This window comes from Dama dama, chromosome 6 (assembly GCF_033118175.1).
Source record: "Dama dama isolate Ldn47 chromosome 6, ASM3311817v1, whole genome shotgun sequence".
Classification (NCBI taxonomy): Eukaryota; Metazoa; Chordata; class Mammalia; order Artiodactyla; family Cervidae; genus Dama; species Dama dama.
The window spans coordinates 29,718,408-29,741,692 of record NC_083686.1 but is presented as its reverse complement, the minus strand read 5'-3'; the positions used below and the strand labels follow the sequence as shown (position 1 = coordinate 29,741,692).

The 23,285-nt window shown below is 38.0% G+C and overlaps 1 long non-coding RNA gene across 1 annotated transcript in view; it reads left to right on the top strand.

Moving 5' to 3' along the window:
* The window catches only part of LOC133058822 (uncharacterized), a 35,606-nt gene extending 17,099 nt beyond the window's left edge, over positions 1 to 18,507 (top strand). The window contains exons 2-3 of the long non-coding RNA XR_009693393.1: positions 133 to 195; positions 18,229 to 18,507. This is a non-coding gene — a long non-coding RNA (uncharacterized LOC133058822). The remainder of the gene's footprint in view (positions 1 to 132; positions 196 to 18,228) is intronic.
* The last annotated feature ends 4,778 nt before the right edge of the window (positions 18,508 to 23,285 follow it).

Genomic DNA, 23,285 nt, shown 5'->3' with positions numbered 1-23,285 from the left:
AAAGGGGGGCAAAAGAGAAGAAATGAAGAAGAGATTCTTATATGGATTTAGGTATCATGAGGTATCATACTCTCAAAGAAAAATTTATATCATTTGAAATTTATCAAGTAATTGTTATTTTTCTTTTTACAGATACCTGCACCTGTTTCATAACCTCTCCTGGCTATAAACCTGAGCACCAATGCTTGACTTATTGTAAGTCAGAAAGTTGTGTATGGAAAAAAAACAACTTTGCATTGTAACCTCTTTCCTGTCTTTACTTAAAAAAAAATTAGATTTAAATCAAAAATGGTTAGGAAGAGAAAACCCTTTTTGTTTCTGTAAGCAAATGTCTGAGCTTGTTCTGAATTGATAAACTGCATAGGCCTAGCTTTACTAAGTTAAACTCCCAGAGTTCCTTTTGTGATACTGGTGGGTACTCAAATCATTACTATTGTTGATAATGAATATAGGTAATAAGGAGGGTAGAGATGCATTTTTCCCTTTTATGACTTGGTGTAAAAAATTCCTTTTCAAACTATTGTAGGAGGATATCTGTAAGGACTTTATGGTGGGTCATTTATGCATCCTCGTATAATTTGTTCTAGATACAACAATTTTTATCTTCTCATGGAAACAAATTGGAAAGAAATAATGAGACGCCATTTGGAATTGTTGGCAACTTTAAATGTTCACACACACAAAAAATGAAATCACAAAAGCAGGGGAACAAAAGGCCTCATCCTGGCTGATTAGATGATTTAACTAGCAGTTGTTGTTGGCACCAAAATGTCAGCTAGAATTTAAAAAAAAATCTCAGAGGCCTGGTAACTCTGTCCTCTGTGGGGAAAAGATCTAAAATGTATTCCTCAGTATATCTCTTGGTATACAGATTTCCCTTATGAATTTCTAATTGGAAGAAAAATATAAGGATATGGCATTGCAAGAAAAGCCAGCAGTGAGGAAAATAGTAGTAAAAAGCAGGGCTCTACTGCAAAGGAGCTTTATCCTTTGCAGTTTGGGAAGCAGTCAGAGTATCAAGTCTTGTTCTATTGTGGTGTCTCCTCCTGCTGGCATTGAAATTCCTGTGGCTTACATATTGATGTTCAGAGGGAAAGACCCCAGGAAAAATAGACTGGCAATGTACTCATATGTATTGTAAAGAGCCTCTGCAGTGGAGTAGCACATATAAGATCTTTTTCCAAACATTAAGCAGTATCTGTCTATTTCGGGCATCACATTAAAAATAGGGCTCATGTTGTTGTGACATAGAAAAAAGTGCGTTCAAGGAGAATTCATGTTCAACTGTATGTACCACTTTAAAACATTTAAGGCTGCAGTGCTTTTATAGATGATGCTCATTTGTTAGTGAATAATACAGTTTATTAGCTGTATGTGTCTCAGCCCCTAATGTACATACAAGGCTATGTGGTCAGGGGGAGCTCTGAGTGTCTTCTGACAAATCTCCACGTGTTAATAGGGAATATTAACCACACACAGCAAAGTTAATGAAGCTCTTTATTCTGTATTTTTTGTTATTTATTTATTTAGCACTTTTTCTGGGGTTATAAGAAGCTGGATATCTTGTGCTTATGTCCAGCTCACGTGACAGTTTTCATTCTCCTAGGAAAAGAAACGTTTCTTTCTTCTCCTGCACAGTCTTCAGTGAAGTCCCCCTCAGAGTCAAGTTCTACATTTTTAGCTTGACTCTGTTGACTTTTGTTTTAGCTATACTCTTATCAATTTTCAATGAACAGGCTAAAAGGTAAGCAATTGAATTTTTTTTTTTAAATCTATACAGTTGGACTTGTTTCAAATTGTTGATCAGTAAAATCATATGTGTCAGTTTCACACACCATATAGTATGAGCATACTGTATATAATCTTCTTGGGAGAACATTATAAACTTAACCATGTTAAGAAGCAGTTCTAAGCTTCATAGTGAGCTCTTGTGAACTATCCAGCTTGAATTTCTTCCCTACTGCTGTATGAAGCCATTCTGTACTACTCTCCAGTGAGATGCAAGAGCCAGCAAACAGCAAGTAAAACCCTACATCTTGGAAAAGATCAATAGACAGAGCATTTGATCACAGAAGAGCAGAAATGAGTTTCAGGGGGGATTCTAAAGGCCAGATGGCCCTGCAGAGGTATGCCAAGATTTCAGAGGTCCCAGGTCAGCCAAGCCAACAAATGGATTGCACTGTGCCTATTATACAGGTAGTACTAGGGTAAGGGGGCTTTCCTGGTGGCGCAGACGGTAAAGCGTCTGCCTGCAATGTGGGAGACAGGGTTCGATCCCTGGGTTGGGAAGATCCCCTGGAGAAGGAAATGGCAACCCACTCCAGTACTCTTGCCTGGAAAATCCCATGGACAGAGGAGCCTGGGGTCGCAGAGTCCGACACGATCGAGCGACTTCACTTTCTTTCCCTAGGGTAAGGAGTCCTGGCTATTTAGCAGAAAAGATGTGTACAGGATTAGAAAAAAAACCTGGGAGTTTCTACTTAGCTTTTTCCTAATAGTGGCTGGATTCTGTGATCTTTGTGTCTGCTGCCTTTTGCTGATTTGCTCTGTTGCTTATTGATTGCACCGGTTCTGGTTAGATGCTGTGTGATTCTCTCTGACTACCCTCCTTTCCTTATATAATTACTTACTGAGTTGCTGATAAATCCTGAGCAGTGTGCTAAAGCTGTATATACGATGAACAAGATGACTGTGGCTTTCGCCTTTCTGGAGTTTATGGTCTAGTGAGGAACAAAGGAAATGGGATGAGTAGTTACAATAATACATAGAAAGGAATAAGAAAGAGAAGGTACAGAGCCCTCTAGGCACACATAGCAGGGGAGCATAATGTAATCTAGAGGGCAGAGGTCTCTCTGGAAGGGATATTCAGGATGAGGCTTGTAGGAAAAGTACAAATTTACTAGCAAGTAAGGGAATATGCCAGATACAGAACACAGTGTGCATGAAGTTGTAAAGCTGAGAGACTGTGGCAGAGCTGAGCAATTGGAGGGTGAAGTGGTGGGAAGGATAAATGGAGGGTTCTGAAGGATTTCTATTTCTTTCTCTTCTGTCCTGTATATTAGGATATGAGGTAGGCATGGTGGGGGGGGGGAGAGGGTTTTGATGGGCACAGAAATTTAAATTTTGGCAAGAGGAAGTACTTCATTGGAAGTGGAAGTATGTATCCAGAAATGCATCATGGGAGCAGAAACTGAATGATCTACAAGAGCAGAGGATGGGGGTTAGATTAGGATTAAGTTATCGATATAGTGTGGTTCCTAGTAGGCTGGAGGGTGAAGTGAAGGGGAAATAGTTTGACGAGCAATAGAATGTAGAAGTAACTGAGATAACCCAGACAATATGTGTAGAGAAAGGAAAGAAAACTTAAGAATCCTGAAGAACATTGGCCTTGAAGTGACAGACAGAGGAAGAGCTGCAAAAAAAAAAAAGATTGAGCAGGAGAGGCCAGAAAGCAAGGGGAAGAACTAGTAAACAGTGATATCACAGAAGTGACAGGAAGAGTCCTTTCAAGGCTGGGACTTACCTCAGGACACAAAATTTAAGAGGGTACCAAATATCCCAGTGATTATGATAGGTAATGTTTTAATGCAGCATTTGGAAAAAATCAAGTTAATGTAAAAAGCCATGAGAAAACATCAAACTTTTAAATAAAGACAAGATCAGAATTATTGAATTTTCCTTTTTGCCTCAGGCTTCAATAGTCTCCTCGGGATACTATTACACAATTAGATTTAGAAATCTTTCATATTTAGATATCTAATATTTTGATCACATAGAAAGAGAAAGTGATAAGCCGTATTAAATGTAGCTGAGAAGTCAGTCAGGAAATGGGTTGAAAAGAGCTCATTGGATATGGAGACAAGCAAGCTATTACTATTAGATCTTTTCTTTACTGTGTTTTAGTAAATCATAATGGGGGTTATCTTATGTCTCTGCCAACATGATTACCATGTGACCTTTTCTGAATTAGGAGATTATATCAATACAAGCATTCATTTTTCCCCTTAAAATTGTTTTTTATTCTGGTAAAATACACATAATATACAATTTGTTTCCTAAGCATTTTTAAGTGTACAGTTCAGTGTTAATAAGTACCTACATATTGTTGTACAACCATCACCACCATCCACTTTCAGAACTCTCCTCATCTTGCAAAACTGAAACTCTATACCCATTAAAAACCTATTTTGATATAAAGTCTATTTTGTCTGATTCAAACTAGTATAGCAATATTCTGCTCTCTTTTGGTTACTAATTGCATGGAATATCTTTTCCCATCCTTTCACTTTCCATCTGTTACTGTCTTTGAAGTCTCTTGTAGAAAGCATGAAGTTGGATCATGGTATTTTTTCCCATACTGTCAATCTCTGTCTTTTGATGGGAGAATTTAATCCAGTTACGTTAAAGTAGTTACTGTTAAGGAAGGACTACCATCATTCCGTTGTTTTTTGTATATACTTAATAGTTCTTTTGTCTTTCATTTCCTGTGGCAAGAGCTGAAATTGACTAATACCAATAGGACTGCAATTACTGCCCAAGTCTTCTCCTGAAAGTTGCAAGCCTTCAGTAGACTCTGGAGTTCCAAAATAGTTAAATCAGACAGATTCTGCTAGTGTGATTGTTATCTGTGAGAAGGCAGATTCCTGACACTTCCTATTCCATCATATTCCCAGGATCCTTTCTCCCCAAACACACATTTTTAACCTTACGGAGTTTTTGTATCAACTCTAGGGCAAAATGAAATAATTACTTAATGTTAAGAACCCGTCTCTTTATAAGTTCTCTGAATGAATCCTCATTCTTGCCTAAATACATGGAGCTTGCCTAAATCTATGACCCTGTGTATCTGAGGGTCAGAAATATAGGCTGGGAACTCAGGTAAATAGGTACAATTGCTAAGCACATACCCCTGTGAGAAGTCAATTGCTGTTTCATTTTTAGGCTTTTGTAACTGGGAGGCACTAGTTCCTACTAAATAATTCACTTCCTGATGGCCTCCCCAATTTGAAGTGCCATGTATAAATCAGTGCTATGTTTAATACAATCCCCACACCCTCTCTGATAAAGGTGTTACCCATGTTCCTTCCCAAGTGCTCTGTTGCTTTTTATTCAGATCATACCTTGGGTCCTTTTATGCTCAAATGCTATTTTTATTTCAACCATGGTTTGGATACCTCAGATGATTAAAAATAACTTGTCATATCCCAGCCACCTGTCTAAAATCTTGGGAGCTCCATTTTCACCTCTCAATGTGTCAAAAGCTTAACTACATTTACAAGGTAAACATTTTTTATTTATATCTCATGAACTCAATCTTTGGCTCTAGAATGACCAACCATTGTGGTTTGGCTATGACTGTCCAGGTTTTAGCACTAAAATCCTGTGTTGTGGTTAATCTCTCAGTACTGAGTAAATCTGGACTATGGACCACCCTATTTGGCCTAAAAATATTTCCTGGATTCCTCTATTAAAGCCACCTCTTTATTCCAGGTCTAAGAGTAACAGGTGACTTTGGTAATTTTACATGTTCATTTTCTTGTTAAATTTCTAAGGATGTCATTTTAGGATTATGAACATTCATGGACTGCTGGCAGTTTACAATGAGAAGAGAGTTAAGAGATCCTGCACTACAAACCATCTCATTTTACAAATGAATAAAATTTCAATTGCATTAGGAAGCTTTTGCTATCTTTGTTCCACTCTGGCTGCCATGGTACCAGTTTTCTGCAATGTCTTCAAACATCCCCTTTCCCACTAATTAAAAACAAACGATTATGTTGGAACATCAGCTACAGTAACAGGAAAAAGTAGTATTCTGTTAGTTTTAAATTGTCCAATAATCTTTTTCTATTGCCTCTATTTGCGTCATAGGCATTTTAACTTCCCTCGTGTCTAAAGTTCAGTGTCTCTCATGGATTACTCATATTATCTGAGTGTGAAAATAAATATGGTTGGGTTAATTAGCATCAACTTTAATAAGATCCCAAAGTAATTTTATACAATGCTTCCCAAGAAAAAAGAAATTAAGCTTGATAACTGAAATGATGGGATCTAAAATAAAAGCAGTACAAGGGGTTTGAAAGAAAGAAAATAAGCACAGAAAAGATGTTGTGAGTACTGTGTGTGATGGATGAAGAAGGTTTTCTTTGCAAGTTCACACAATCAGTCAGTTCAGTCGCTCAGTTGTGTCTGACTTTGCTACCCCATGGACTGCAGCATGCCAGGCTTCCCTGTCCATCACCAACTCCCAGAGCTTACTCAAACTCATGTCTATTGAGTTGGTGATGCCATCCAACCATCCCATCCTCTGTCATCCCCTTCTCCTCTTGCCTTCAGTCTTTCCCAGGATCAGGGTCTTTTCCAATGAGTCAATTCTTCACATCAGGTAGCCAAAGTATTGGAGTTTCAGCTTCAACATCAGTTCTTCCAAGAATATTCAGGACTGATTTCCTTTAGGATGGACTGGTTTGATCTCCTTGGAGTTCAAGGGACTCTCAAGAGTATTCTCCAACACCACAGTTCAAAAGCATCAATTCTTTGGTGCTCATCTTTCACTATGGTCCAACTCTCACATCCATACATGACTACTGGAAAAACCATAGCTTTGACTAGATGGACCTTTGTTGGCAAAGTAATGTCTCTGCTTTTTAATTTGCTGTCTAGGTTGTTCATAGCTTTTCTTCCAAGGAGCAAGCATCTTTTAAATTTCATGGATGCAGTCACCATCTGCAGTGATTTTGGAGCCAAGAAAATAACATGTCTGTTTCCATTGTTTCCCCATCTGTTTGCCATGAAGTGATGGGGCCTGATGCCATGATCTTAGTTTTTTGAATGTTAAGTTCTAGGTCAACTTTTCACTCTCTTCTTTCACTCAATGGCCTTTGTTATTTTGTCTCCAAAGAAAATCACACAATGACCTTTGTTATTTTGCCTCCAAAGAAAGTCAGAGTCCAGTGATTTTCAAAAAGTAGATTGATCTCACCAGCTGGTTGAAAACTCAAGTACCTGACTTCCATGGTTGGTCATTCTGATTCAGTGACTCTGGAGTGGGACCTGGAAATCTCTATTTTTAGACTCAGAGATGCAACTGGTCAATAGAGTGATGTCTGGAACCACTGGACTAGGCTATTTGAAGAGGCTTTCCTAATTTCAACTTGAGAAAAATATTCCTGACTTCACTTTTTTGCAATGGTAGGTATCTTTATGCTTCCTTTAAAGAGAGGAAATTTGAGAAAGTTAGAGTTACATTTTAATGTAAGAATAAGAGAATTTTTACCCTCCACTTTCACTTTTAAGAGTTTATTATTGTCCTGAAATGAGACCTGCTATAAAGAATGAGGGTACATACCCCCAGAGGGCATGTAGGACTATGCAAGGCAATTTGTACATTCTACACTTGACCATAATGAAGTGATAGGGTTGGCTCCTGGGAACTGCTGAAGAGCCCAGCATCTTCAATCTTGTCTGACTTGTGCTATAGAGATTACACAGTCCTAATAGGGTGGAGAAGAAATGTCTGACATCTCTCCTGTTCACTGTCTATGGTAGAAGTATCTCTTACCAAGAGTATGTTTACGTGGCCATGAACACATACCCTGAAAAGTCATCTGGGAAACTAACAGGAGGCCCTAAGTTCTTAATTAGCAGAGTGAATTCTCCCGCCCTGTGACCTAATGGTATAGCAGAAGATGTGCTCGGCAATTAATTGGATGAGCTGTAAGACTGAAATCCTGACCACTTTGGTCATTAAAGATCCCAGGATACTTTCCTTATGGCAGGTGGAGTCCTGGAATAATTTCAGCCATGATAATTAAATTAGATTCTGCCCAGCTTCCCTTTACATTTTCAGTTGGACTCTCTTCCCTTTCTATCTTTGATTGCAGTGAACTGGTACATTAATAGAGAGCCACTAGATTCCACAGATGATTAAAATAAGTAACAATGTCTCTTAATTTATGGAGTGAGATTCCCTGAGTTATTGGGAGATAGGTAGCACAATTTATACAAAGAGAAATTGTTGGGTTGGCATCTAAAGAGTCATAGTGAGTGAGTCACTCAGTCGTGTCCGACTCTTTGTGACCCCATAGACTGTCCATGGAATTCTGTTCATGGACTATCTGTGGAATTCTCCAGAGCAGAATACTGGAGTGGGTTGCCATTCCCTTCTCCAGGGGATCTTCCCAACTCAGGGATTGAACCCAAAGATACACAGTGCTACTTTTGAAAAATTAAACCTGTTAAACATTTCAACTTGTTGATGCAGAATCTGACCTCATGTTTCTTCATTTCTTCACTATAAACAGTTTGATTCTAATCTTCTACTACGTTCTTTCAAAGTGAGGAGGTTTGTAGTATAGCATGCTTTCTCTTAACAGTTGTTTTTTATTACCACAAACTGTTTTATTAATAAAGATTTTAAAAGCAGGTTATTTATTTATTTTTGGTTTCACTGGGTCTTTGTTGCTGCACAGACTTTCTAGCATTGCGGTGAGCTGCGGCTACTCTCTAGTTGCAGTGCATGGGCTTCTAATTGCAGTGCTTTTTCTTGTTGCAGAGTACGGGCTCTAGGGTGAATGGGCCTCACTAGCTGGAGCTTTTGGACTCAGTAGTTGTGGCCTCAAGCTCTAGAGCATGGGCTGAGTAGTTGTGAAGCAGTGGCTTAATTGCCTACTAGACCACCAGGACAGTGTAGTACAGATTTTTTTTCAAGTAAACAAAAATTTAGTGAACTGAGTTGCTGAAAATAGAGCGCTGTTACTAATATGCAAGGTGAGTAAACTCCTGCAAATTATTGTTTAGCAGGCTGTCTGCTTCTGGGAATTAAATTTTTCTCTGAAATATTTTTAAAGATATGAACGAAATATTATTTTCTCATTGTGGATAATAATTTTCCATTTGAAAAGTATTTAAACCAGACTCTGTTAATGGACCAAAATAGTCCTTTATTTGGTATGCAGACTAACTCATACATATTTGGGAAAGCAAAATGTACTCTTCAATTCTATGGTTTGTCACCATGTTTGAGATGATATCCAGCGGTAGTTTGTTTTTGTCTGCTTTGTTATTATTGTTAAGATTATTTTATGTTGATAATATACCTGGCTCAAAATTTCCTCCCTTTAACACAAAGTGGGTCAACACACACACACACACACACACACACACACACACACACGCACAAATACATAGGATGTTAAAAATTTGAGAATTTTGTGACCATTTTCTGTGCATCTCTTCTCTAACCCATGATAAATGTTGCTTCACTTCCATTGGATAAGAGAAAAAAAATCAGGAGGTGGACACCGGCTGGTTTTCATTACCTGAGCTAATAGTAAGAAGACTTTTTTTTTGAAAGTGCATTAAGGGTGCTTATAAAAATGTTTTAAGTATAAATATATTCTTTTAATGAAAATAAGTGGAATTTTATCCTTAGAAGATTCTTTCAAAATAGTGAAAATTCTCAGAAATATAGACAGCTTGTGAATGAATCTGTCCTGTACTTGAAAATAAAACTGTAGATAGAACTGATGTTTAAATGGGAAAAATTTTAAAGCTGAAGAAGAGAAAAAGAGGGAGAAATAGTACATCATATTGTGTAATATCTTATACCTGTTTAAACAACTTAGTGGAATTTTGGCTCTAAGTGGCTGACTGAAACACGTGTTCATCCCCTTTTCCTCTAGAGACTTCTCTAAAATGAAAGTAAGCAATAAAAATTCTTATACCTGCAATGTCAAAGAGAGTGAGATAGAGGCCATCATCTAGTGGGAGAATTCCTACATTATTAATTTGTTTACCCTTCTGTGGGTAAACAGCTAGCCCTTCCAAGATCAAAGGGTCTGATGTTGCAGTATATTGTAGTTCTAGTTTCTAGTATGATTTCTTCTTTGACCAATTCAAAATTCACAAGTTTATTTCTTAACTTTTAAACATATTTTCTAGTTACTTCTGTTATTGATTTTTACCTTAATTGCATTTTGAAATCCTACACTCTCTTTCTTTTGTGGTTTCCTTAGAAATTACAACATGAATCTTTAATTCATCAGAGTCTAAAGTTAACCAATATCTTTATCCTTTTTTTGGACAATACAAGGTCCTTAGGACACCTTCACCTCACATACCTCGCTTCTGTGTTACATGGTACTGTCATCAAAAGCTAATTAACCCACAGGATACTGCTATTATTGTATTATACAGAAAATGTTTATTTAGCTTTATCTACATTTTTACCATTTATTGTGCTCTTCATTTCTTTCGTCTTCTTTAACCTATCTAGGAGCATTTTCCTTGTGCTCAAATCGCACCCTTTAGAGGTTGTTTTTTTTAATTGAAGATCTATTTGTGGTAAAGTATCTCTGTTTTTGTTTTTCTGAAAGTATCTTTATTATGCCTATATTCTTGAACAGTTACTAGTAGACCTCAAATGGGCAAATATTTGCTTTTAGCATGTTGAAGATATTACTCCACTGTCTTCTGGCTCCACTGTTGTTTTTGTGAAGGTAACTGACAGTCTACTGCCCATTTTAGTCTCCTTCTTACCTCTGGATTCTTTAATGATTTTTAGTATTTATCATTATCCTTGAGGTTCTGCTCTTTCACTATGGAATATATTGGTTTGAGTTTCTTTTTATTTATCCCGTTTGCCACCTCCAGAGAAGCTTTGCATTGCTTCTGTCAGGCAGCAACAAATAGCAGTCTGGGATTGACTCAGCCGTGTGTGTAGCTCTGGGTATCATCTGGGTTCCAGATGATAATACTTCAGTATTTTCTGATGTTGCAGTCCTTTGGAACCCTAGTTTACTGAGGAGAGCTTCTTTTATTAGAAACTTCGCAGCGTGTGGGTCCTGGGACTTGAGTTTAGTCCCTTTGATGGTCAATGCCATCACGGCACTTCTGCTTCTGTGCTAGTTTATCTCTGGAGTCTCTGCATTCCTTTCCATTTGGCCTCAAAATTGCTTAATAACTTGTGATTTCTTTGCTGCTCTAAATAATACTGAACAAATATTTGATCTGGTCATTTTAGTCATTTTCAGTAGGAGGATGGCCTGAACAGCATTTTCTGCCATTGCTGGAAACCGGGAAGATTTTAATGTAATTCTGGAATCAGAAAGTAGATGGAATAGAAATAATCAGTAAAACTAAGAGGTGGGATTTTACTACTGAGTGTTTTCAGAAGATAGAGAAGCATAGAAATTTGATTTGCCCCCATAGAATTTCACAAAGACTTTAGACTCAGTGATGCCAGGTAAAGAGGGGAGTGGAGGTGAAATGGAGGGCCTAAAAGGGATTGATTGCCCAACACTGACCAAAGGTGCCTTTCCCCTGTAGGAGGTTTCTCTGAAGAAATTCAACTGTCATAGACTTTCACATGCTGACCTTGGAATTTCCCCCAGAGTATTCTCTTGGACATCTCCTTGTACGTAGTTACCGCAAAGTGAAATCCACTGCTTAAAACACTGTTAACATACACAGAACTCCCAGCCATTTTTAATGTGTTTGTGCCTCATGTCAATATGAACAGCAACCAAGGAACAGCAAAAAACTGTACAAAGTTTAATTTGTGAAAGAAGAGACAGAGATAAATGAATAACATAAAGTCAGAGAAAACAGCTGCCTGCAATGCAGGAGACCCAGGTTCAGTTCCTGGGTTGGGACGGTCCCCTGGAGAAGGGATAGTCTATCCACTCCAGTATTCTTGGGCTTCCTTTGTGGCTCAGCTGGTAAAGAATCCGCCTGCAATGCAGGAGACCTGGGTTCGATCCCTGATTTGGGACAAGCCCCTGGAGAAGGGAAAAGGCTTCCTACTCCAGTATTCTGGCCTGGAGAATTCCATGAACTGTATAGTCCATAGGGTGGCAAAGAGCTGGACAAGACTGAGTGACTTTCAGAGAAAATAGCAGCAGTGCAGAGAACCTCAAAAGAGTAAAAAACTAATGCCTTATAGAGATAAGAAAGATACTACTTTCATAAAACAAGAAAAGGATAAAATAAAAAGATAGAACAATGAAAGTCTTTTGAAAAACAAAAACTTAATGGCTGAAAAATATCAGCAGAAGAGTATCTCTCAGACAGTATAGCAAAAAGTCAAAGATATGGAAAGTAGAGAAGGAAAGACTTAAAGGAACAATAAACTAATCAGTGTTCTAGCAAGAGATAACAGAGCAAATGAGGGGGAATATATCAAATATGTAAGATAAGAGCTGGAGTAAGCAGGTTTCTGGATCTAAAGGCCATATTGAATACCTTATAAAATAAATCCAAAAGACCCATATCAAGGAACGTAAGTTTACATTGCAATATCCTAGGGGAAAAGAGTCAGTAATGTCCCAGGATAACTCTTGTCCCATAAGCCTAGAAAATAATCAAATTGCAGTCAAGTGCCAGAGGGCTGTAAGAAGGAGCTATTTCTCCCCATACCTGTAAAAGACTCCATAGCATTACTGATAGATAGAGCTTTCAGAAAGAAAAATGGAGAATTATTATAATAAAAATTCTACAAGAAAAAATAAGCTTCAGGAAAAACATTTCTCCAAGAAAGAAAACATATCTAGCTCTTTGGTGAACTTTATGTTATCATATTATGTAAATATTGTTTATAGACATAAAAATAGTTATGTAACCAATAATGTGCTAGTGAATGTTTAACAAATGGCTCTCAGAAATGCATGTATTTATATACATACATTTATTATAAATTTCACTTAAATCCAAAATTATATAAAAGATACATGGGGCTTCACCAGTGGCTCAGACAGTAAAGAATCTGCCTGCAAAGGAGGAGGCCTGGGTTTGATCCCTGGGTTGGGGAGACCCCTCTGGAGAAGGGAATGACTACCCACTCCAATACAGGAGACATGAGAGAGGTGGGTTAGATCCCTGGGTTGGGAGGATGCCCTGGAGGAGAACACCACAACCCACTTCAGTATTCTGGCCTGGAAAATCCCATGGACAGTGGAGCCTGGTGGGCTATAGTCCATGTGGTCTCAAAGAGGCAAACACCACTGAGCGATTAAGCACAAAGGATACGTAGCCCACAATATACAAATAATGATAAAATATAAAAAACTCTATTGTGCAAATTCCACAAAGCGATTGATTCTCATATAATGTTTTGTTGATTTTTGCTGAATTCTTGAACTATAGTAAACCTATGGTTGCAACTGACAAAGGAACATACTTTTAATATGAATGGTAGTTGAGTTTTCTTTTACCCTAACAAGTAAGAAAAAAATGAAACAGTAAAGACGTATGTCAGAACTTCACTCATTTACCAATGACATGAACAACCTCCTTGCTGAAATGAATAATATTCTTTGAATAATGGAAAAATATTCCCTCATTTTTGTCTATTCACAACATAATGGGTGCAAATATAACACACTTCTACATTTAATCTAAATTATAAAAGTTTTTCTCCACTGTTTTCCTGACTCTAAACAAGTCTAGACAATCATCAAGCCAATAAATAAAACCTGAGATTATGGCATTTGCTGCTTTATGTGGTAAAATACTCCCACCATGATCAATATCAAGCTACTATTGTGACCTCACTAAACAGAGTTGGGAAGATATGTGTAGTAACATGCCATTATGTAGTATTTCTACCATACAGATACAATAAATATGAGTAACCTCAGGAACATAGATAATAGTAAAATGAAGTAACATAATTCTGTTCAGTTCAGTTGCTCAGTCATGTCCAACTCTTTGAGACCCCATGAACCACAGCACCCCAGGTCTCCCTGTCCATCACCAACTCCCAGAGTCCTCCCAAACTCATGTCCATTGAGTCGGTGATGCCATCCAACCATCTCATCCTCTGTTGTCCCCTTCTCCTCCTGACCTCAGTCTTTCCCAGCATCAGGGTCTTTTCAAATGAGTCAGCTCTTTGCATCAGGTGGCCAAAGTATTGGAGTTTCAGCTGCAACATCAGTCCTTCCAGTGAACACCTAGGACTGATCTCCTTTAGGATGGACTGGTTGGATCTCCTTGCAGTCCAAGGGACTCTCAAGAGTCTTCTCCAACACCACAGTTCAAAAGCATGAATTCTTTGGTGCTCAGCTTTCTTTATGGTCCAACTCTCACATGCATACATGACCACTGGAAAAAATCATAGCCTTGACCAGATGGAGATTTGTTGGCAAAGTAATGTCTCTGCTTTTTAATATGCTGTCTAGGTTGGTCATAACTTTCCTTCCAAGGAGTAAGCATCTTTTAATTTCATGGCTGCAATCACCATCTGCAGTGATTTTGGAGCCCCCAAAAATAAAGTCAGCCACTGTTTCCACTGTTTCCCCATCTATTTCCCATGAAGTGATGGGACCAGATGCCATGATCTTAGTTTTCTGAATGTTGAGCTTTAAGCCAACTTTTTCACTCTCCTCTTTCACTTTCATCAAGAGGCTCTTTAGTTCTTCTTCACTTTCTGCCAAAAGGGTGGTGTCATCTGCATATCTGAGGTTATTGAAATTTCTCCCAGCAATCTTGATTCCAGCTTGTGCTTCATTCAGCCCAGTGTTTCTCATGGTGTCCTCCGAATATAAGTTAAATAAGCAGGGTGACAAGAAGTGTAAATTAAGTATTTATTGCCTTTGTTTTAAATATAATTTACTTAACTTTAAGTTTGTGTAATTTAATTTTTAATAATGGTTGTGTTTAATAGTTGGCTTGTGAAATTCCTAAAACAGTGGGCTCTTGCAATCTGGCACAAAATGTTTCCACCATATCACCAGATATAGTGCTGTTGGGTGAACTGGGAATGGAATGAATAGATAAATCTTCATTTCTCATAGCATAAAGCAAAAATATCTTGACTGATGATGTTAAATGAAAAAATAATAGTTTTCTAAAGATTTTTCTATAATCACTGAATTATTTAAATATGACTATAGGGAGAAGGATTGGGAGGCAAACTGGTTGTGGGGCAGGACAAAGCTGTTATTAGAAGCCTTTGATTTAATATGTAACCCTGAATATTTACTGATTTGAAAATAATTAATCAAAATAAAATAACTAAATTAAAAATAAGGTTTAATGATATAGACATTTCGAAGTAATGTGAGATGGTATTCTTGCTCCTTCTGTCCTGTCTCATTCAATGCTCCGGTCTATCAATAAGGAAAAAGGTCTAGTTTACTGTTTGAGAATCTTCTACATCAAATCACTCTGAAGATCTAAAATTTGATATAGCCTTTGGATATTCCTAGTTGAGCTGGTTTTAACTGGTATTTTAAAATTTGCTAATTTTTGATAAGTGTCAACTGGGACAAATCTGAGATGTTGCCGTTTTGAGTGTCTAATTTGCTGTTTTCTTCGGCAGTCACTGAACTCTCACAGTTTTGGCTTTTGTTGCCTCACTGGGATTTTAATTAGGTAGCTGAATCCCATATGTTTATGTGTATTGCTGTAATTTCTCTAGTTTGTGGTTGTAGCACTTTAACACTCTGCTTTCCCAGAGGACATGTAGTCTGCAGTCTGGTAATTTGATATATGATGTAATCACAGGAAATATTGCAGTTAATCAAATGTCCTAGACCCACCCACACCTTCAAAACTTGACTGATAAATGAATGTATTGTAAATTATGTTCATTCTTCTTTTATTAAGTCAGTTTGTTGTTTCTTCTTTCTTATTTTCCTTTTCACATTACTAATTTTCATTCATGTTACATCATTTTTATCTCTTTTTTAAAAATTAATTTTTGAGTTGTTGGCCATGCCATGTGGGATGTTTATTCCACAGCGAGGGATTGAACCCATACCGCCTACAGTGCAAGCATAGCATATTAACCACTGGGCCACCAAGGAAGTCCCTCACCTCATTTTTAGATTATTGTTCTGGCCTCCTAACTCATCTTTCTACCTCCAAACTCAAGCATTCAATCCATCATAGAATAATTATCATAGAAAAAAAAATTTTCCAAAAATATTGCTCTAATATCTCTCAAAAATCTTCAGTGGTTTCTCTTTTTTTACAAAATAAGTTTACACCCATTCACTAGACCAGTAATCTCCAGAATCAGGTTGGGTATGCTTAGAGGATGTGAAAGACAATTCCCTGGGATAGGAGAATGGGACAGAAGTTTTTACTCCTGTTTCCACACTATATAAATAATTGTAAATAATTTTAAGTATAAAAGAAATTAGGCTTTGCTAACATGTCATAGGGCTTCCCTTGTGGGTAAGCTGATAAAGAATCCAGCAACAATGCAGAAGACCTGGGTTCGATTCCTGGCTTGGGAAGATCCCCTGGAGAAAGAAAAGGCCACCCAGTCCAGTATTCTGGCCTGGAGAATTCCATGGATTATATAGTCCATGGGGTCTCAAAGAGTCGGACACAACTGAGCAACTTTCACTCACTCACTCAACATGTCATATACAGATTGATGCAGGGACTGTTTCAGATTCTATGACAAGTGACCATGTCACTCATGGTATCTGAAGTGATATCTTGAAGTAGTAGTTGAAGTTTCAAAGTGCTTAGAGGATAGTAGTTTATCTTGGGGATTAGCTTCCAGCATACTGTGGTATTTTTCTACTTAAATGTGTCTACTTTTGATTTATTGATTGTATGGTTTAATGAATGAGCAAGTGGCTTACAAAGATTTCAGGAGGAAATTTCACAAAATAAACTGACTTCCATTTTCTGTTAGAAAAAAATAAAAAACAGAACATCTGAAAAAAAAAGAAATCACAGATTAAAGAGAAGAGTAACTAAGTATGAGAGAACAATAAAAATGGCCAAGCTGTTACTTTTCTTCATGTAAACACTTTGTAAGCCACGTTATGCAGTAAAAATAATGCAGTTAATCAGGTCAAATTGGTCAAAATTTGGTCAAAATGATTCAAAATTACTGAACTAACAATTTGAAATATGAATTCTTACATTTAATAATATGTCTTACTTTAAGTGTACATTGTGGTTGAGTTGTTAGTTAGTAATAGTATGTGTGTGTGCATGCTTAGTCACTCAGTCGAGTGTGATTCTTTGTGATGGTTTGTAGCCCGCTGGGCTCCTCTGTCCATGGAATTTTCCAGGCAAGAACACTGAAGTAGGTTGCCTTTTCCTGCTCCAGGGGATTTTCCTGACCCAGAGACGGAAACTGCATCTCTTGCATCTCCTGCATTTGATTGGCAGGCAGATTCTTTACCACTGTGCCACCTGGGAAGCCCCTAGCAATAGTATAGAGCCATTAAATAAGCAAGATACTTGTAAACTGAGCATGAAAAAAGAGCAGATTCAGGTTTTATGGAGCTTGAACCTGAGTTAGTTTTGGAGGCCTCTTTAAGAGTAAAAAGACAAAATTGCATATGCAAAATCAAGTGTGAAAATGACATTTATTTAGAATGAGAAAAGAAATCACAACAGATTACTCATTTTTAAAAAAGCTAGAAATACTAAAATAACACAAGATCCAGAAAAATAACATAATATTTTTTGTAAGTGAACTGCTAACATGACTCTATAATGCTTTTTTCATATGTGTTTTTAGCTGCATCTTCTTTGAGCACCCCTTAGAATGGCAATCACTTTTTAACATTTTCTAAAGAGAAAATAGAAAGATAATTCATGCTTTCCTTTAGCATGACTGATCAAAATTTGTTTTTTATTGTTGATAATAGTTGCTATTAATAATGTTTCACAGATTTTTGAGTTGTAGTAACTTTGGGGAACCCTCTATCATGTTTATATTTGAGCTGTAAGATTTGGGGGAGTTTCATATTTTATCATTGGTGTGGGTTCCCATTTCCTTGCATGATATTTTATCATGCAAGACTAAATGCTCTTTGGATTAACAATACTAACTTATTACAGCAAATTCAAGTACATTTAAAAATTGCCCTTATGTTGTAGTGAGCTATATAATTGTATAATCAAATTATTCTTATGCTGTATATCCTGACTTATTGATAAATATGTGTTGGAGTTCTGTCATAGGAAAACTAGTTTGTGGCAATTTTATATGCCACTTTATCCAGAACTGCCAGATTTCACTAGAACAAGATACGTGAGACATGATAAAACATGCTCTGATAGCTAAGAACACAAAATATGTGAGTTCACATGCAGACATACTCACTGATTGCAATATTGCTGTAGGTTTGTGCCTTGAAAACCCCTGAATTATGACAATTTTGTTTCACATTGTTAGGGGAAGCACACTGACTGAAACCGGCCACCCTGGCCAGGCACCACAGTAACCATTTGCATGAATTGTTTTTACGACAGGAGGTCCTGGTAAGGAATACGGAACTAATAAGCCACTACCAACCGGAATAGCTCAGGAAAGGTCAAAAGGAGACACCATGTGTCCGTCCACCTCCCAGAATCCTCTCTGGCATCCATCTTGGCTGAACAAGGCATGTACCACCAGGAAGGACTCAGTCGCAATGATTGGCTAAGGACAACCGGAAGCTAATCCCATCACCATAAAACCTTAGACTGGGAGTCACATGTCAGAGCTGTTCTCCTGGGTTCCTTTACCCTACTGCTCTCCACCCGGGTGCCCTTTCCCAATAAAATGTCTTGCTTTGTCAGCACATGTGTCTCCTTGGACAATTCATTTCTGAGTGTTAGGCAAGAGCCCAGTTTTGGGCCCTGGAAGGGGTCCCCCTTCCTGCAACAACATGAATACAATAAAAAAAACAAAACTATGATTTATTTAAAGTTGAATATGATGACAGAGATAATTCCTATGGAAAACCAAACCCTTCACTTATCATCTTACACTTCTGGTGACTGGAAGAATTTTTCACAGACTCGCTTCTGGTTCCATAATTTCAAACCTTGTTTCTCATCCACTTTCAAATATTTTTGTCCCTGCACATCACAGAATGCACTGATATTGCATCTTCATGTCACAATCACATATCAGTACAGTGGGCAGGAACATTCCTGAAAGGCATCTTCTATTGGGATGGCTAGCGTTAACCTGAGTTCATGGAAGAGCCTGGGAACCATATAAATATATCCTATTAAACCTGAGCCATGGGCTTCCCTAGTAGCTCACTTGGTAAAGCATCTTCCTGCAATGCAGGAGACCCGGGTTTGGTCCCCAAGTCGGGAAGACCCCCTGGAGAAGGAAATGGCAACCCACTCCAGAATTCTTGCCTGGAGAATTTCCCGGACAGAGAAGCCTGGTGGGCTATAGTCCATGGGGTCACAATGAGTCGGACATGACTGAATGACTAACACACACACACACACAAACCTGAGCTGGGACTTCCCTGGTGGCCCATTGGTTGAGAATCTGCCTTGTAGTGTGGGGGTCATGGGTTCAATCCCTGGTGGGGAAAGATTCCTCACGCTGCAGAGTGGCTCAGTCCATGTGTCCTAAGTACTGAACCTGTGCTCTAGAGCCTGGGAGCTGCAAGTTTGAACTCATGCCTAGAGCCTATGCTTCACAACAAGAGAGGCTACCACAATGAGAAGCCCACGCACCACAACTAGAGAGTAACCCCTGATTGCCACAACTAGAGAGGGCACATGTGTAGCAAAAAAGATCCAGCACAGCTAAAAATAAATAAATAAAAATTAAAAAAGCAAAACAAAATGTGAGCAAAATGTGTTCCCAACTCTATTTCCCCTTATTCAGATCCAAAAATAGCTTGCAGTCACTTATGTCTCATCCAACAAAAGGAAGTGTCATAGAGGCTGTAAGAATGTAAAGAAACACAGTCTTAATTGTGGTCAAAATGCCCTACCTTTATCTCACCTCTGAACATTTGCTGAAATATATGACCACATGGCTACATTCCAGGGGAGATGTCAGTCAGGTGAGGGCTCTTAAACTCAAGCTTCATTAGTTTCATAGTAAATTTGTCTCTGTCTTCAGAAAATAAAAATATTTTATGGTGACCCTGATGCTGGGAAAGATTGAAGGTGGGAGAAGGGGACGACAGAGGATGAGACGGTTGGATGGCATCACCGTTTCAATGGACATGAGTTTGAGCAAGCTCCAGGAGTTGATGAAGAACAGGGAAGCCTGGTGTGCTTCTATGAGGTTGCAAAGAGTCGGACACAACTGAGTGACTGAACAACACCAAAAAGGAAGTGAAACAATAAAACATAGAATGTTGCTGAACTTAATGGTAAATTCTATTGAGAGTCCTTTCTTATTTAAAAGTGAAAAAAAAAAAAAACCACCCACTCACATATCTTTTGCCGCTTACATCAGCCACTAAAACCAACTATCAAAATAAATGTAGAGTCAGACTTTTGATCACTATGTCACCAAACATTATTAAAAGATTAACAAAGTGTATTAAATCATACTGTTTTCATTACAGATGTTGATTTTTTACTAATGATAAAAAGAATTTTTGTACAATTACAAAATTTAAAGAAATATAATTTTATTTCAAAATAGAATAATTATATAATTACTCACAAAGAATAATTATATTCTTTGTGACCCCATGAACTACAGTCTACCAGACTCCTCTGTCCTTGGAATTCTCCAGGCAAGAATATTGGAGTGGGTTACCAATCCTTTCTCCAGGGGATATTCCCGACCTAGGAATTGAACCCAGGTCTCTTGCATTTCAGGCAAATTCTTTACCACTGAGCCACCAGGGAAGCCCTCTATAAAGTACATGATATACATGTATAACATGTATTATGTGTACATGTATTATATGTATTATGTGTATACATATAATTGCAGATGTGCTGAAATATTTGCTAATTAAGATGAGCAATCCAAACTATTTGAGTATCATTGGATTAGGCATTATATCTGAGTATCATTGAATTAAGCATTAAAGAGCCTCAAAATTTGACCTCAAAGGACTCCTTCTCTAGTGTGAATTATTCCCAGTCCCTGAAAAAACTCTTTATACTCTTATTCTAGTGTCATTATCTGAGTGAATCCTACCCCAACTTCCAACTTGGAATATTCCATTTTCTTCTGGCTAACTCAAATTTTGTCTATCTGCAATGACCTGTTCTTCAAACACTCCCTTGTGTTCTTCAGTTTTTAGAGTTCTCTCATTTTGATATATGAATAGTACTTACTATTTTTAATATGCTCTTAGCACCAGGTGATAGCATACCTTAAGGAACCTCTTTTATTGTCTTATTTTTTTAATGCATGTATATCTTATTTTGCAGTGTCTCAAAGGTAAAACCTCTTGCTCAGACTTTTGTATCTCCTCAGCACCTTACACAAGACTATGCAAATAATAGATCCTCTCTGAAGATTTGTGGAATCAGTACCATTTTTGGTAAAAATCAAGTTAAGGGAAGATATCTTTGGTGTTCACAAAACCCTTGTGGGGGAGGGCGTGTGTCATAATGACAGATTTTTTTCATCCCAATGACACAGTGGGAGAAAGTTCTCCCCTTTACACATTTATCCCATGCTGAGAGTACAGTCATCATGAAGAATATCAAGTAAGTAGTATACACTCAAATTTCAGACTATGACAGTAAAGGGAAAGAATGGCTTTATTTAGAGTCACAATGCCATTAATATATTCTCATTACCAGATGAGATAATTATATCTTCTCAGCAATTTAGTTTTCTGCCTTATTCATTGTAAGATCATGTTCACTAACAGGAGCAGATGGGAGGTAGGGGTGTGTCTGTCCACCTCACGCTGGTTTGGCAACTCGGCAGAGAGGAAACAAATTGATAAAAAAAGAAATCCTGTTTCCTTTTTGAGATTTTTGTGATGGCTCCTTAGGCTTTTACCTTTTCAGAATTGAACTTTCACTGTCCCTCTGAAGATGTTGGTTCTTTTTTAACAGCAGAGGTCCTCCTAACTCAGCAGTGCTCCAGGATCAAGTAACTACTCATCCTAAAAGCGTCAGATAGTTGGGAACTGTGTGACTTAAACGGATTATTAAAAAGTCATTGTCTGTGCTGTAACTGGGTTTATGATGTCTTTTCATCTCGACACCTGCCGACATCTCAAGGTTCTAATTAGCTGCCAATCAGGGTAAAAAAGCTCAGAATAGGCAGCATTGTGCCTAGAATTACTATGTGGAAGTATATGCAAATTACTTGGATTAAAGAAGAAAGACTCTGTACTTTAGAGAAGGAAAAGCTATATTAATCTAGGATTATCAAACACTGGTAAATGTGTTATTGACCTTGTCATGACGCCAGACAGAATAATACCATGATCCAGAGTCCAGATTTCCTGGACACTGGTAAAACATGCTGGCTGTGTCCTGGCTGGTTCCATCTGAATCACCAGGAGTGGAAAGAACTGAGCTTGTGCTAATCTGAATGTGTCTGAGGTCCCAAACCCATGAGATCAGGACAGGCTCTACCCTGTGCCACCCACCTTTTCCCATCTGTATCCATCTCCTACTGTGTTATCAGACGCTCCAGATGGAGCTTCCTGTGCAATTGTTAATTATTATTATTATTTTTATCTCTTTACCCATAATGTCTCTAAATCTCCTGGCACTGCAACTGTTGTCTTTGTTGGAATGAGATGATAGCCTTCTGAGATGGAGATGGCGGTGTTTCTTTGTGAGCTCTCAGGAGCAATGTGGATACTATTTAAGTTTTAAAAAAATAATAATTATGTCCTGACACTTTAAAAAAGTGAATTTCTTTGTAATTAGTTCTCCTGTTCAGGATTGCTTTGAAATTCACTAGGGCTTTTCCTTTATACAAGGAGATGAGATTCAGCTTGTTTCCCTTGTTTGGGATCCTTTGGGATGAAAAGCACTATAGAAATGTAAGCTATTATTAATCCGCCCCTTCTCAAGACACATGTTGACGGTGGCTTTAAAATGTGTATCAGCTGACGGTATGTTTCGGCTCAAAGGAAGCTGCACAATTATTTTTAAGCATGTACTTTGAATTTGCCCAAAGTCTGTCTATTGCCATGGAAATAGAAGTGGCATCCTGTGGCTAAGCATCCTTGTTGGTTTTAGAAATTACTGCAAGTTCAGTCGGACCAGTGCTACCTCTTGGATAATACCTAATGCTTGTCTCTAAATGGGCTGTATAGCAAGGAGGGAGGAGCGGGTTGGGCTCTGCCTGGATGCAGAGCGGTAGATGGATCTTGCGGATTTCCTCCAAAGCTTTGCATACAATAATAGGGCCTTGATAACGGTTATCCCTTTTGTGATCACTTACAGGTATTGCAGAGAAAGAGAAAGTCATCATGTCTTGCCCCATGTAGCTTTACCAACTGTGTACCTACTTGGAATTTTTAAGTCTCACTTCCTGCCGCAATGTTACTTCACAACTACTGTTGACTGACCCCCAAACCATCCAGAAATCATGATCTTTGTTACCTTTGTCCTCTGTGGGATTTTAAGTG